This window comes from Macaca nemestrina, chromosome 12 (genome assembly GCF_043159975.1).
Source record: "Macaca nemestrina isolate mMacNem1 chromosome 12, mMacNem.hap1, whole genome shotgun sequence".
Taxonomy (NCBI): Eukaryota; Metazoa; Chordata; class Mammalia; order Primates; family Cercopithecidae; genus Macaca; species Macaca nemestrina.
Genome location: NC_092136.1, coordinates 73640928 through 73656510, shown reverse-complemented (window position 1 = coordinate 73656510; position 15583 = coordinate 73640928). Strand labels below are relative to the sequence as shown.

At 43.9% G+C, this 15583-nt stretch overlaps 1 long non-coding RNA gene and 1 pseudogene across 4 annotated transcripts in view; both read right to left on the bottom strand.

Annotated features, from left to right (window-relative positions):
- Positions 1–1641: 1641 nt before the first annotated feature.
- LOC112424464 (cytochrome c, somatic pseudogene) lies at positions 1642–1972 on the bottom strand (annotated as a pseudogene).
- Positions 1973–7080: 5108 nt separating this feature from the next.
- The window catches only part of LOC105468738 (uncharacterized), a 77328-nt gene continuing 68825 nt past the window's right edge, over positions 7081–15583 (bottom strand). For all 4 annotated transcript variants that reach the window (XR_003015212.2, XR_003015211.2, XR_011610926.1 and 1 more), the window contains one exon: positions 7081–8457. This is a non-coding gene — a long non-coding RNA (uncharacterized lncRNA). The remainder of the gene's footprint in view (positions 8458–15583) is intronic.

Genomic DNA, 15583 nt, shown 5'->3' with positions numbered 1-15583 from the left:
TAATACTTCAGCTAGAACCAAGTAGAATCTGTGTTTTTCTGAAGACTATCGGTAGCATAAATGTGATTATAAACAAAGTACACTTAAGATGTATATATGCAATGACTGCTATTTATACAAAATTTAAATCTGCAAATGGAAACAACATGCTTATGGGTTATTAAAATTGTCTAAAGTCTTAGGTTCTTTATAGTACACGTGCTGATTTACAAATAAATGATTTATTAACTGATTTTTAAAAATTATCTCTCTGAAAACTCCCATGGAAACCAGATTTTTGTAATCGAAATCTGATTTTTTTTTACCAAATTGTCACTTACTGTACATATTATCAAACCACTTTATAATATCTGTAAAGTTAAAAAATACTTGTACTCCCACCTAACACAATCCTTTTCACTTACGTGTGTTTTCAGTATTTGATCATGAGCAGACATATTTTTATATACTTCTAATATGTGAACAAAATTTTGTATACTTTTTTCATCGTCTTTGATTTTGTTTTTAATTAAGTCTTATGATCATACATAATTTTTAAATTTGTATATATCTCCTCTACTTTAATCCTTTTAAGTTGGCAAAAGCACCATTCCCAATCACAAATACACGGGAGTTCTACAGTTTTATGCTTTTGAATGGCTGTTTAAAGACAATCCTAAATTACAACTTAGTCTGACTTAGATTGTAAAGAATTCAAGAGTGAAGTTTAACTTGCTACTATTTTTAAAGCATTTGACCTTATAGATCATCTATAAAATGTGAGAAGTGTTAATCTTTATTTGATATTACACATAAACCACACTAAAATGCCTTTCAATAAGTAAAAGGAACCATTTTAGATACAGGGAATTCAAATTAGATTGGCATAGTTAAGGCCAAAAATTTAAAGTATACATTGCTACCTTATCGTCAACCCTTGCCTTTAAGAAGTGACGAACACAAAACACAGGTGAAAGCTTGCTTGGTTCTGAGACAGGGAAGGAATTTCCCCAGTATTTAAATATATTCACATATCCAGTTATATTAATCTAAATATAAAACGAATCTCCAATAAGTTTTGTTTTGTTTTTTTGAGATGGAGTCTTGCTCTGTTGCCCAGGCTGGAGTGTAGTGGTGTGATCTCGGCTCACTGCAACCTCTGCCTCCTGGGTTCAAGCGATTCCTCAGCCTCAGCCTCCTGAGTAGAGTAGCTGGGACTACAAGCGTGCGCCACCATGCCCGGCTAATTTTTGTATTTTTAGTAGAGATGGGGTTTCACCATGTTGGCCAGGCTGGTCTTGAACTCCTGACCTCAAGTGATCTGCCCACCTCAGCCTCCCAAAGTGCTGCGATTACAGGTGTGAGCTACCACACCTGGCCCAATCTCCAATAAGTTTTAAGATAGCATTAACCATCTCTGGAAAGTTGAACGTTACTAACAAAGTCTAATCATATCTTTAGAAGGGGTAAACAGTGATAGCATTTACTGAATCACAATTACTATTAAAATTCAAAAAACTAAACAAATTCATTTAACTACAACCCAGGGTTTAGTTTTAAATCAGGACTGCCCAACAAAATATTCTGTCAATCATTCATGATCTGAATTCTGATGTATGAGAGCTATCAAATTATGGTACACATAAAAAAGTCAGACATTTCTGTTTTGTAATAAATAAGGCAGTGGCCAATTATTACTCATTGGTAGCTTTTTTGAGATAAGCTATCAAGTCTGCCCTTTCTGCCTTCTTCTTAATGTGGGCAAAGATCATTTTTGTTCCAGGGATGTACTTCTAGGAATTCTCCAAATGCTCCATCAGGGTATCCTCTCCCCAGGTGATGCCTTTGTTCTTATTGGCATCTGTGTAAGAGAATCCAGTGGCCTGGACAGGTGGAGATTAGGCCCAGTTTTGTCCTTGCCTTTGTTTTCCATGGTGTAGCACTGGGCACACTTCTCAACACAAATCCTCTTGCCTTTCTCAATATTACCCATATTTAATCATCTCTTTTGTCGCTGGCGCTAGGAACGTTCCCACTCGGAAGCTGGACGTACCGCTCTGTATGATCTTTTTTTCTTTCTTTCTTTTTTTTTTTTTTTTTTTGAGATGGAGTCTCTGTCTTCTGTCGCCACGCTGGAGTTCAGTGGCCCGATCTCGACTCACTGCAAGCTCCGCCTCCCGGGTTCACTGAGCCAATCTCCTGCCTCAGCCTCCCGAGTAGCTGGGACTACAGGCGCCCGCCAGCATGTCCGGCTAATTTTTTGTATTTTTAGTAGAGACGTGGTTTCACAGTGTTAGCCAGGATGGTCTTGATCTCCTGACCTCGTGATCCGCCTGCCTCGGCCTCCCGAAGTGCTGGGATTATAGGCGTGAGTCACCGCGCCCGGCCCTCTCTGTGTACTCTTTTAAACCAAATATCATACTACAAACATTTTCCCACATTGCTAGTCTTCATAACTGTATTTTTGAATGCCTTAATTTTATTTTTTAACTTTGATCAATTTTTAATAGAGATAATCATACATATGGAATAAAATTTAAAAGGTGCAGAATAGTGGCATTGAAATGTAAGTCTTACTCCTCCCCTTCTCCCCTGTAAACCCAGATCCCTTCCCTAGAGGCCTACATAATGAAAAGTGTCTTATTTATGTACTTCAGAGTTATTTTATACATATATAAGCACACATGACTATACTCATTCTTTTTTATATAGTAGCATACCCTATGCACAGTCTTGCACTTGGGTGATTGTTTCAGACCAGTTTATAAAAGGCATCCTCATTCTTTTTAGTGACTATGTAGTATTCCATTGAATGATTTACCATGACTTATTTAGTCTCTATTGAGGACATTTAGGTTATTACTAATCTTAGGCTTTTACAAACAAAGCCGTAATGAGAATTTGTGTGTATGTGTATCTGTGTGTGTTTCACACATGGTGAGGACAGAAGCTGCATTTCTAGAAATGGTTTTCTGAGTCAAAGGATATGTGTATTTTAAATTTAGTGGACATTGTCATAATTGCCTTCCATAAAAGTTATACCAATCTATACTCCTGTCAGCAATGTAATGATGTAATGCCTGAATTTTAAATTTCCAGCACCGTAGAATGCTTTTTCTTTCTTTTTAAGGCAAGTTTTGGAGCAGGAGTGAAAGTTAAAAAGCTTTAGAGCAGGAACGAAAGGAAGGAAAGTACACTTGGAAGAGGGCCAAGTGGACGACTTGAAAGACAAGTGTCTTTTTTTTATTTTTAAAGCCTTTTTTTTGTTGTTGAAACAGGGTCTCACTCTGTTACCTAAGCTGGAGTGCAGCAGTATGATAATGGCTCACTGCAGCCTTGACCTTCTGGGTTAAAGTGATCTTTCCACCTCAGCCTCCTGAGTAGCTAGGACTCGCTAGGCATGTGCCACCACGCCTAGCTCATTTTTTTTTTTTCCCCCAAAGTAGAGATGAGATCTGGCTATTTTGCCCAGGCTGGTCTTGAACTCCTGGCCTAAAGCAATCCTCTTTCCTCCACCTCTGAAAGCGCTGGGATTACAGGTTTTGTGTTTGGCCTTAAAGCCTTTTATTATAAAATATTTTAAACATACAGTAATGAACCATCATGCAGCTAAAGCCATCCTCAACTCATAACGGCCAGATGTGTTTGTCTAAACTGGTACCCTTTTCCCATCTCCCCCTGGATTATTGTGAAGCAAATAACAAATATCATACTATTTCATTCATAAATATTTCAGTATGTATTCCCAAAAGATAAATACTCTTGGCTAGGCATGGTGGCTCATGCCTGTAATCCTAGCACTTTGGGAGGCCAAGGTGGGTGGATCGCTTCAGCTCAGGAGTTTGACACCAACCTGGCCAACATGGTGAAACCTCGTCTGTACAAAAAAATACAAAAATTAGCCAGGCATAGTGGTGCACACCTGTAGCTCCAGCTAATTGGGAGGCTGAGGTGGGAGGATCACTTGAACCCATGAGGTCGAGGCTACAGTGAGCCGAGATTGCACCGCTGCACTCCAGCCTGGGCAACAGAGTCAGACCCTGTCTCAGAAACAGAAAAACCTGACTCTTTTTAAACTCTTTAACCACAACATTATCACCATATGTAGAAAATACTTCTTCCATATCAACAAATATTCAGTTAACGTTCACATTTCTCCAGTTGCTTTTTTCTTTACTTTTAGTTGTTTTATTCAAATCAGGATCCAAACAAGATCTAGACACTGTATTTGGTTCATGTGTCTCACAAATGTCTCTTAAGTCTTTTTTTATCTGTAAGTTCCCCCTCCATCTTTTTGTCTTTGCCCCTCTTGTTATTTGAGGAAACAGATGTTTGTCCTATCAAGTTTTCCACAGTCTGGATTTTGTTCATTGTGTCCTCCTGATATCATTTCACATGTCTCTCTATCTCTTCTATTTCCTGAACATTGAAAGGTAGCTCCTGAGGCCTGGTCTCTTTCACGTATGATTTTTTTTTTTTCTTTTTTTTTTTTTGCGTGTCTGCTGCTAGATGGTAGTGTGTTCTTATAGCAAGAGGGATGTAATCTCAGGCTTTTTTTCTCTCTTTTTTGTAATGATCATTTCTTAGATGCATTATCTTATTAGATGCTGTTATTCCTCCTTCACTTACCAGATGGAATCTTTTTTTTTAGAGATAGGGTCTCACTTTGTCACCCAGGCTGGAGTGCAGTGACGCAATCACGGCTCACTGTATCACGGCAGCCTTGACTTCCTGGGCTCAGGTGATTCTCCCACTTCAGCCTCCCGAGTGGCTGGGACTATAGGCATGCGCCACTATGCCCAGCTAATTTTTGTATTTTTTATAGAGACAGGGTCTTGCCACGTCAAGGCTGGTCTTAAACTCCTGGGCTCAAACGATCCACCCACTTCGGCCTCCCAAAGTGCTGGGATTATAGGCGTGAGCCACCTCACCCGGCCGGAATAGTTCTACAGAACCAACAGGATGCGCTCAAAAGAACTCATCATGACCGGCAGCAGCAGTGTTGTTATTAGCATTTTATTCAGTTTTTAGTTCTGTTCATATTCAGTAAGTTTGTACTGAATAAAAATTGCTTATATACCCAAAGGATTATAAATTATGCTGCTATAAAGACACATGCACACGTATGTTTATTGCGGCACTATTCACAATAGCAAAGACTTGGAATCAACCCAAATGTCCATCAGTGACAGATTGGATTAAGAAAATGTGGCACATATACACCATGGAATACTATGCAGCCATCAAAAAGGATGAGTTTGTGTCCTTTGTAGGGACATGGATGCAGCTGGAAACCATCATTCTTAGCAAACTATCACAAGAACAGAAAACCAAACACCGCATGTTCTCACTCATAGGTGGGAACTGAACAATGAGATCACTTGGACTCAGGAAGGGGAACATCACACACAGGGGCCTATCATGGGGAGGGAGGAGGGGGGAGGGATTGCATTGGGAGTTATACCTGATGTAAATGACGAGTTGATGGGTGCAGCACACCAACATGGCACAAGTATACATATGTAACAAACCTGCACGTTATGCACATGTACCCTACAACTTAAAGTATAATAATAATAAATAAATTTAAAAAAATTGCTTATATAAAAGATTTGCTTTTATAGTTATATACATTGGAGTTTATATTGAGTTTAAATTTTAACATATTTAGATTAAGTCAACAATGAGTAACCCAATGATTTTTTTTTTTCTTTTCAAAGGGGGGTCTTTGTATGTTATTCTAGTTCAAGAGACACTGGTATCAGGCCATAGTGTTATATTTAAAAACTTTCTCTAAACTGTGAGCTTTTCTACTGTGAGCCAGAGATTGTTTCTTTTTTATTTTTGTTTTTGTCTTACTATCCCAGTACCTGACATACAGAAGGAAGCAGAGATTTAATGGCTTGCCTTATTGTGAGGAATTCCCTGCAGCCTCCACGTTGGTCCTCTTTGTCGATAAACATCAACATCCAGTCTGTTAAAAATTGTGCTTTTCAATAGCAATTTCACTATTTAACATGGCTCCCAATAGTAGTGCTGAAATGCTGTCTGGTATTTCCAAGCACAAGAAAACTATAATGGGCCTTATGGAAAAGATACACGTGTTACATAAGCTTTGTTCAGGCATGACTCATAATGCAGTTGGCTGTGAGTTCAGTGTTAATGAATCAACAATATATTTGAAATAAGATGTTTCTAAATGGAAACACACATAAAACAAGCATATGCATTTTTCAGTTGATGAAAATAGGCCGGGCATGGTGGCTCATGCCTGTAATCCCAGCACTTTGGGAGGCTAAGGCAGGAGGATCATTTGAGGCCAGAATTCGAGACCAGCCTGGCCAACATGGTGAAACCTCGTCTCTACTAAAAATACAAAAATTAGTCGGGTGTGGTGGTGTGCACCTGTAATCCCAAATATCTGGTGGGCTGAGGTGGGAGAATCGCTTGAACCTGGGAGGCAAAGGTTGCAGTAAGCTGAGATGGCACCACTGCACTCCAACCTGGGCAACACAGTGAGACTCCATCTCAAAAAGAAAAAAGAAAATGTTGTGACCAGAGACAAACAGGAACCTAACTCTTTATTTCCTCTAGAAGCCATGGTTCAGTGTTCATGATTTCAACAACTTTATAGAACATAACTACCATAAAGTCAAAATAATACTACATAATGTGGAATTTATAGCAGATATGAATGTAAAGTATATAACCATGAAGATAGTAGGGTGGTATTCAGACATATATCGTTTTAAGGCAGGGCACAGTGGCTCACGCCTGTAATCCCAGCACTTTGGGAGGCCGAGGTGGGTGTATCACTTGAGGTCAGGAGTTTGAGACCAGCCTGGCCAACACTGTCTCTACTAAAAATATAAAAATTAGCCAGGAGTGGTGGCACGCGCCTGTAGTCCCAGCTACTCGGGAGGCTGAGGCAGGAAAATCTCTTGAACCCAGGAGGTAGAGGTTGTAGTGAGCCGAGATCACGCCACTGCACTATAGCCTGGGTGACAGAGCAAAACTCTGTCTCATTAAAAAAAAAAAAAAAAAAAAAAAAAAAAAAAAAAAAAAAAAAAAAAAAGAAGTTATAAGTATACTGTTTTAAGATTCTTTTTTTTTTTTTTTTTTTTTTTGAGATGGAGTCTTGCTCTGTTACCCAGGCTGAAGTGCAGTGGTGCGATCTCAGCTCACTGTGACCTCTGCCTCCCTGGTTCAAGTCATTCTTCTGCCTCAGCCTCCCACGTAGCTGGGACTACAGGCACCCACCACCACGCCCGGCTAATTTTTGTATTTTTAGTAGAGATGGGGTATCACCATATTGGCTAGGCTGGCCTCAAACTCCTGACCGCGTGATCAGCCCTCCTCGGCCTCCCAAAGTGCTGGGATTATAGGTGTGAGCCACTGCGCCCAACCAAGATTCTTATATTCCTAAACACTAGAGTATTTTTGGCAGGCAAGTAATGATAAAAAGAAGATGCATATGCATCTATACAGCAACCACCAAAAATAAGACAAATGGACATAAGCAGAAATTCAATAGTGGTGACACAAATTAAATTATTAATGATAATTCACATAGGAGATAAAATTGAATAAAAATAATTTTCCAACTAAAGGTAGAGAAATGAAAATCTGAAAACAGAAATAGAAATCAAACACCATGATAGATTAATCCAAACATACTAATTTAATGTAAATGGATTAAATACTCTCATTAAAAGGCAGCATTTGTTGACCTTTTATAAATGCAAGCAATTCTATGTTATTATCAAAAAACATACTTTAACATTAAAAGACATAGACAATTTGTAAATAAAGTGATAAAAAAGAAAAAATATATATCCAGTCTGTTAAGTGGTTGTCCCAGCCCTGCTCACACATCTCTCCAGACACAGAGCACTTACTACCTCCTGAGACAGCCTTCCATTCTTGGATAGTTCTGATTGTTAGAAAGTTACTCCTCAAAGCTAAAATGCCACCAACACTGTCATAATTCTGTCCCCCCTGCACTAAGAGGACTTCCCTGGCCACACGCTACATCCCTTTCTAGTGGTACTGACCACACTCTATTATAGTTCCTTGTTTCTCTGCCTGATCCCATTCAGACTGTGGGCTCCCCAGGCAGAGACTATAGCTGTGTCATCCGTGGCCTTTTCAGCCCCCAGTCCCGGGCCTTCCACAGAGGAGGTGCCCAGAAACAGTCTGTGGAATCAGAGAATGGATTGTCTCAGAAGTGGTCTCTTCTTCAAGTTAAACATTCCTTATTCTTCTTATGTTCTTCATGGCTTCCAGACTCCACACCACTGCCCTCATCTCCATAGGCTCCAATTGGCCAATGTGCCCTTAATCTATGCAGCTTGGAGTTGAAGACAACATGTATGGTATGGTCTGGCCAGGTTCAAGCCTGTGCTGGATCCTGAGGACAAAGATGGATCCAACTTGGTCCATCTTCAAGGAGTTCACCGCCTTGTAGAGAAGACACACCTGTAAACAAACACATGCAGTAAAGTGTTACACACACTGAGAGAAGCTTGCATAGGGAACCGTGGGGACATCAAAGAAGTACTAAGTCTTAACAGGGAGGATGAGGACAGGAAAGGCTGAAAGTGACACTGAATTAGTGGGGACTTTAGGTTGTAGGTAACAGGAAACCCAGCTCAAACTAGCTCAAGTGAAAAGAGAATATTTTAGATCTCATAACTGAGAAGTCTGTGGATAGACTTCAGGCACAGATTGATCCAGAGACTCAAACAATGGCATCAGGACTTGGTTTTTCTTCCTCTATCCCTTAGCTCTGCTGACCTCAGAATTGGCTTCGCTCTGTCCCGTGTGGTACCAAAGATGGCTGTTGGTCACACCACACTTAGATTCTATAGCTTAGCCACCCCTACTTTCGTATACATTCAGCCTAAGGCCCAGGAAGGATTCTGGATAAATCACTGCTCCAAGGAGGGTCATGACCCCCTTGGAACCAACAGATGGGGCTTAGCCCCACCTCAACCATATGGGCTGAGAGCAAGGGAGGGAAGGGTGACTCCCCAAGAGGAAGAGAGAGGTTCCATTCCCAAAAGAAGGAATTCTGGGAAGGCCAAGACATCAGACGTCCACGATGGCCTCAGAAGATAAGTAAAGAATTTTTGGATAGATAAGAAGACATGGTGTGTTCCAGGCAGAATAAGAAGCATGAGAGTCTCTGAGGTGTGAAGCTGTTCTGGGGAACTCAAGTGCCTGTTTGCTCCAGACTACAGCAGGTGCTTTAGGTGCCCCATGTATATTTGTCTAGCCCTTCCATTTCGGTGCCAATTCAAATGTCTGTTGGAAATAGACATTTCAGGCTGGGTGCAGTGGCACACTCCTGTAATACCAGCACTTTGAGAGGCTGAGGCAGGAGGATCACTTGAGCTCAGGAGTTCAAGACCAGCCTGGGCAACATGGCAAAAACCTGTCTTTACAAAAAATGCAAAAATTAGCCAGGCATGGTGGCATGCACCTGCAGTCCCAGCTACCTGGCAGGCTGAGGCGAAAAGATTGCTTGAGTCCAGGAAGTGAAGGCTGCAATGAGTCAAGATCATCACCACTGCACTCCAGCCTGGAGCTGGGGTGACAGAGTGAGCACCTGTCTCAAAAAAAAAAGAAAGAAAGAAGAAAGAAGGAGGAAGGAGGAAGGAGGAAGGAGGAAGGAGGAAGGAGGAAGGAGGAAGGAGGAAGGAGGAAGGAGGAAGGAGGAAGGAGGAAGGAGGAAGGAGGAGGAGAGACATTTCAGTGTCTATTTCCACCTGCCAGCATCTGCACATTTTGTCTCAGGACTTTTGGAGGGACCAGGGCTATCAACCCATGTGTCAGGCTAGACATGCTGGAGAATTCAAGTCCCTCGAGCAGCCCTCGGCCAATGACTGACTCCCCTAACCCCCTTGCCTCTAATGAGAGGTAACTCTGGATGTATTCTACCCAGGCCTCTAGGGTTCCCTAGCAGTGCTAAGCTTGCTAAAGGTACACCTTATTTAAGGTTCCATTCACTCCTGTGTTACTTTCCCACTCTCCTAATTGTGTTTGCCGGGATCACGTCACACATGAACCACTTGTACTCAAATCCATGTCCCAGGGCCTGCTTCTGGGAGAATCCAAAATAGCCCCAAATACATTCTTCTAAAAATAAAGCTTAAGTCAGTGTCAACACTTTTTTTGCTTTGTTTTGCTGCCACACTGTCCTATTTACTTAGGTGGGATAACAAATATGCATAACATCTGAGGTACAGCCCCTCCTTCCAGGAGCTCCTGGTCTGAGGGGAAGGCAATAATAAGCATTTCATGGTTTCAAAGTGCCTTCTCGGCCACGAATCCATTTGCTCCTTGGAAACCTGCAAGGTTTGCAGGACCAAGATTCTTGTGTAAGTGAGGAACACAGAGGCTCAAAGTGAGGCAGTGACTTGGCCCAGGGTCCCAGAGCCAATGATCCCTGGCTGACCCCTTTCTTGGCTTGTGCCTGTGTCAGCACCATCCAGGTGGTCTCTTACCACTAAGAATAATTAGGGAATCCCTCCTTTCTCTGTGGGTTCAGCCAGAGCTCCAGTAAAGACACCCACATCTGTTGCTTGTTTTCTAAACATTGATAACTTTGGAGGCAGAAGATTAGAAGCACCAAAAAACAAACAGCACTCTGATCCTCCCAGGGGCTGCTTCACCTATTGCTCCCTCAGACTAGGGGCTCTCTCAGTGAGAGCAACATTCTCCATGCAGTCAGGGCCATTCTTCCCAAGAACAGGGACTTACACAAGGGTGATACATATGAAAAAGGGGAGACTCGTGGGATGGGAGCAGTCAGGGGACACAGACAAAGGCATCTAATTTAGGGCAGGGGAGATTTCCAGGAGGAAGTAGCATCTAAGGGTGAGTTAGCCTGCCCCAGGAGGAAGGGTGTTCCAGGCAGAGAGAACAGCGTAAGCAAAGGCCTGAAGATGACAGAGAGCATGTGGGTATTTGAGGAACTGAGATTGTCCCCTCCTGCTCCTTTCTGGGGTGAAAACCCAAGCTCGCATCCTCCACCCACATTCCTTAGTTCTCCTACTCCTTCCTCCCACCCCTTGCCTGGAGCAGGCTGAAAAGGAACAGGGGAGGACCCTACCCATCTATCAGATGCACTGCCTGTGCTGGATCCTTCCACTTGTCCTGCGTGGGCTCACCACCCTTCTCCACCCACAGTAGGCCGCCTGACTCTGGAACTTCAGTCTGGGTTGAGCCAACAGGAGGCAGTGGTAGAAGACCACAGGATGGGAGGGGAGAGAGAGAAATGTGCTTGTTCCCCTGGCTCTCTTCCTGTGAGAGGTTAGCCTCTACCAAAGGCCACAGCTCCAGTCCTGATGCCCTCCCCACCACTGCCCTCTCTGAGTTCCAGTAATAACCCCTTCCTCCCCTCACCCTGTCAGCCCAAGTAGTTTCCATCCTCACTGTTGCTTGCCAGACAAACTGCACTATTTCGTCTTGATTTTCTAAACCCTCACCACACTCTAAATTACTCATTTTTCAGGGTGCCATCTGTTTCCTACCTGGACCCTGGTGACGCACAGCCCTAATCCACAGTTAGAGGATGGACAGGGTGTGCTAAGCCCTGCAAAGTGCTGGAAACCTGGGAGGAGTTATTTAGTTATTGGTATTCAGCTCAATTCCACCTCACTTGCCTATCCTTTTTTTTTTTCTTTCTGAGACAGAGCCTCATTCTGTCACCCAGGCTGGAGTGCAATGGCGTGACCTCAGCTCACTGCTACCTCTGCTTCCTGGGTTTGAGCAATTTTCTTGCCTCAGCCTCCCAAGTAGCTGGGATTACAGGTGCCCGCCACCACGCCTAGCTAATTTTTTGTATTATTAATAGAGACAGGTTTCACCATGTTGGCCAGACTGGTCTTGAACTCCTGACCTCAGGTGATCCACCCACCTCGGCCTCCCAAAGTGCCGGGATTACAGGCATGAGCCACTGTGCCGGGCCCCTTACTTGCCTCTTGCCAGCCCAGCTCATGAGGGTCCAGAGCTGTTCTAAGCACAATATTTGCAGCAAATAACAAATCCACAAGGATGTATTACTGACCCTGTTTTCAGAAGAGGAAACTGAGTTTCAGAAGAAGAAATTGCCCAAATTCATGAAGTCAATTAGAGGCAAGTCCACTGTTTGGACTCCAGTCTAGACTCCAAAGGACCAAATGAGACAGCAAATGTGAAGATGCTTTTGCGACTATGAAGAGCCACCATACCTGTCTGAGCTAAGAACTGTGGTGTGATGCCTGTCCCTCCCCACAAGGCTGAGTCTTGAAGAAGGTCAGATCTGGTAGGAACCCTAGAGATCAGACAGTGTCACACCATCCTGTGCAGAGAGGAAAACAGGTCCAGAGAGGACAAGTAGTTCCGCCAAAGATGAATATTTGCTGTTGGAATCAGAATGAGAATCCAGAATGCACATCTTCAGACACCTCATAAACACATCAGTGAGAAGGACGTAGCACTCCCCTTAGAGAGGGATTTGGAAGAGAGAGAAGAAGAGGGGATAGAGAAGAGGAAATGAGCTGATTTCTGGGCTGTAGCATTTCAGATTTTGGGAATGCAAGGGATTAAGGACCAAACTGACAAGCCAGGAGGAGATAAGACCCTGGAGGCACAGACACGGGCTCCTCGTGAGTAATGAAATAAAGTAACTTGATGTGACTGTTAAACTTCCTCTGTGAGTCACATTGCATTTCCCCCCGGTGACCCAGGCTTCTGAAACTGTTGACAGGTACCATCCACACTCACTCTACCTTTCAACATTTCCCCCCCACTTCCTAGACCTTGAGTTAGAAACATCAAATAGATCAGAGTCATCTGGTTAGGTGCACTGAAAAATCAAGATGTAACTCAAGGGATACCATGGTGGAAAAGACACAACTCGTCTCTGTTCTCACAGCGCTTCCAGTCCAATGGGAAAGGCAGGCCCCAAACAGATAAACAGAAGATTGGGTTGAGTTCTATGAAGAAAACAAACAGGGAACTGGGTGGATGATGGTGCCATTGACTGAGACATAGAAGATTGAAAGGGAAAGAAGTCAAGAGTTCCGGTCCCCACGTTATCCAAACAGAGACATCAGGGAGGTTGTTGGATATGGGAGTTTGATGCTCAGAGGAAAGTTTTGGCCCACAGGTTGAAAAAGTCTCCTACTGACCTTTGAGGTTCTCTTAGGTTCTATCTCTTCTTGGAAGCTTTCTCTGATAACATAATTCCTAGGGGTCTTCCCTCTCATGACCATTATTCACTCACTCATTCTCCTCTGTGCTAGGCTTGGTGCTGGGAATGGCTTGGTGCCCTCGATGAATTTATGTTCTAGGTGTGGAGTCAACCGATAGAGGAGACAATTGTAACACAGAATGGTAAATGCTGTGTGAGAGGAAAGCCCAAGGGGCTGTAGGAGCAGAGAAAGTGGGCCTCTGTGCCAGTCAGGTCCTGCAGGAAGAAGATGGCTATCTCATATGGATAATTCAAGAAGGCTCTATTCAGAGATGTGCAGAGAGTGGGGAAACCACAGGGGTTGTGAGATATCCTGGAGCTGAAAGCACTTGGGCATCACTACCACCCCTAGGCCTGAAGAGGAAAGAGAAGGAGGTGGTTACAGGAATCTAGACTCAGGGAGAGCTCTAAGAGAGGGCTGAGGGCAGAGGGAGCTGTGAGCCTCAGTTGAAGATGCAGCAAGAACAACAACAAAATACTTTTTTTTTTTTTAAGTAAGTGAAATATATCAGAATCATCTGGTAAGGTGTTACTGAAAAGTAAGGTAGGGGATGGAGGTAGGGAGACAGGAGAAAGGAGGAATTAGCATTTGTAAACTGGATGCTCAGGGAAGGCCTCACCAAGAAGGTGACATTTAAGCCAAGACTTTTTTGCAGCATATCTCTAGGTGAGCCTTCCCCTTATCCCTTCAATCAGCTCATCCTACCCTCAAACTGCATCCACCCTACTCCCCCATCCCAGGGTCAGGGCCATGTCTCCAATGTCTTTGGATTAGGGAGCTCCTTGAAGTCCCTGTCAGACTAGAGATCCCCAGGGACAGGAACTCTGTTTCCTCCCACTCTTTCTCACCCAATGACAATAGAAGCTGCCGTTATTAAGCCTATGCCTCACGCTAGGCCCGGCCCTAGGCATATTATACACATCACTTCATCTAAGCCTCCTGGCAAGGCTCCGGGGCACAGCTGGGGAACATGAGGCAGCTCAGCCCCCTTTCCAAGGCCCAGCTGCTTTCCCTGACATGGTTCCTGCCTTATCCTCACCCCAGAGAAGGGGAAGTAAAGGATAGACCTTAAATTCTACTTTTTTTTTTTCTTTGAGATGTAGTCTCGTTCTGTCACCCAGGCTAGAGTGCAGTGGCGCAATCTTGGCTCACTGCAACCTCCGCCTCCTGGGTTCAGGCGATTCTTCTGCCTCAGCCTCCCGAGTAGCTGGGATTATAGGTGCATGCCACCATGCTCAGCTAATTTTTTTTGTATCTTTAGTAGAGACGGGGTTTCACCATATTTACCAGGCTGGTCTTGAACTCCTGACCTCATGATCCGCCCGCCTCCCAAAGTGCTGGGATTACAGACATGGGCCACTGTGCCCAACAATTTTTTTTTCTTGAGATAGGGTCTCACTTTGTTGTCCAGGCTGTAGTGAGTGCAGTGGCACAATCTCGGTTCACTGCAGCCTCGACCTTCTGGGCTCAAGCAATCCTCCCACCTCAGCCTCTCAAGTAGCTGGTACTATAGGCACATGGCATCATGCCCAGCTAATTTTTGTATTGTTCGTAGAAATGAGGTCTCATTATGTTACCCAGGTTGGTCTTGAACTCCTAGGCTCAAGTGATCCACCCACCTTGGATCCGCCCGTCTCGGCCTCCCAAAGTGCTGGGATTACAGGCAGGAGCCACTGCTCCTGGCCGACCTTAAATTCTTGAAGGACTGTAAAAGGGAACACAGATCAGACTTCTATTTTATGTCTCCAATGGGTGCAAGGCCCAAAGGGTAGAAGTCAACAAGAGGCAGTTTTTGTTAAAATGTGAGAATATCCTGGCCGGGCGCGGTGGCTCAAGCCTGTAATCCCAGCACTTTGGGAGGCCGAGACAGGCGGATCACGAGGTCAGGAGATCGAGACCATCCTGGCTAACACGGTGAAACCCCATCTCTACTAAAAAATACAAAAAACTAGCCGGGCGAAGTGGCGGGCGCCTGTGGTCCCAGCTACTCGGGAGGCTGAGGCAGGAGAATGGCGTAAACCCGGGAGGCAGAGCTTGCAGTGAGCTGAGATCCGGCCACTGCACTCCAGCCTGGGCGACAGAGCCAGACTCAGTCTCAAAAAAAAAATAAAAAAAAATAAAAAAATAAAAATAAAATGTGAGAATATCCTAACAGTCAGAGCTGTCTAGCTGCCTTGCAGGCAATGAGCTCCCTAGAGGTGTGCAAGAGAAGCTGGATAGCCTCATGTCAAAAATGAAATAGAGGTGGGGTGTGGTGGCTCACGCCTGTAATCCCAACACTTTGGGAGGCCAAGGCGGGCAGATTACTTGAGGTCAAGAGTTCGAGACCAGCCTGGCTAACATGGCAAAACCCCATCTCTACT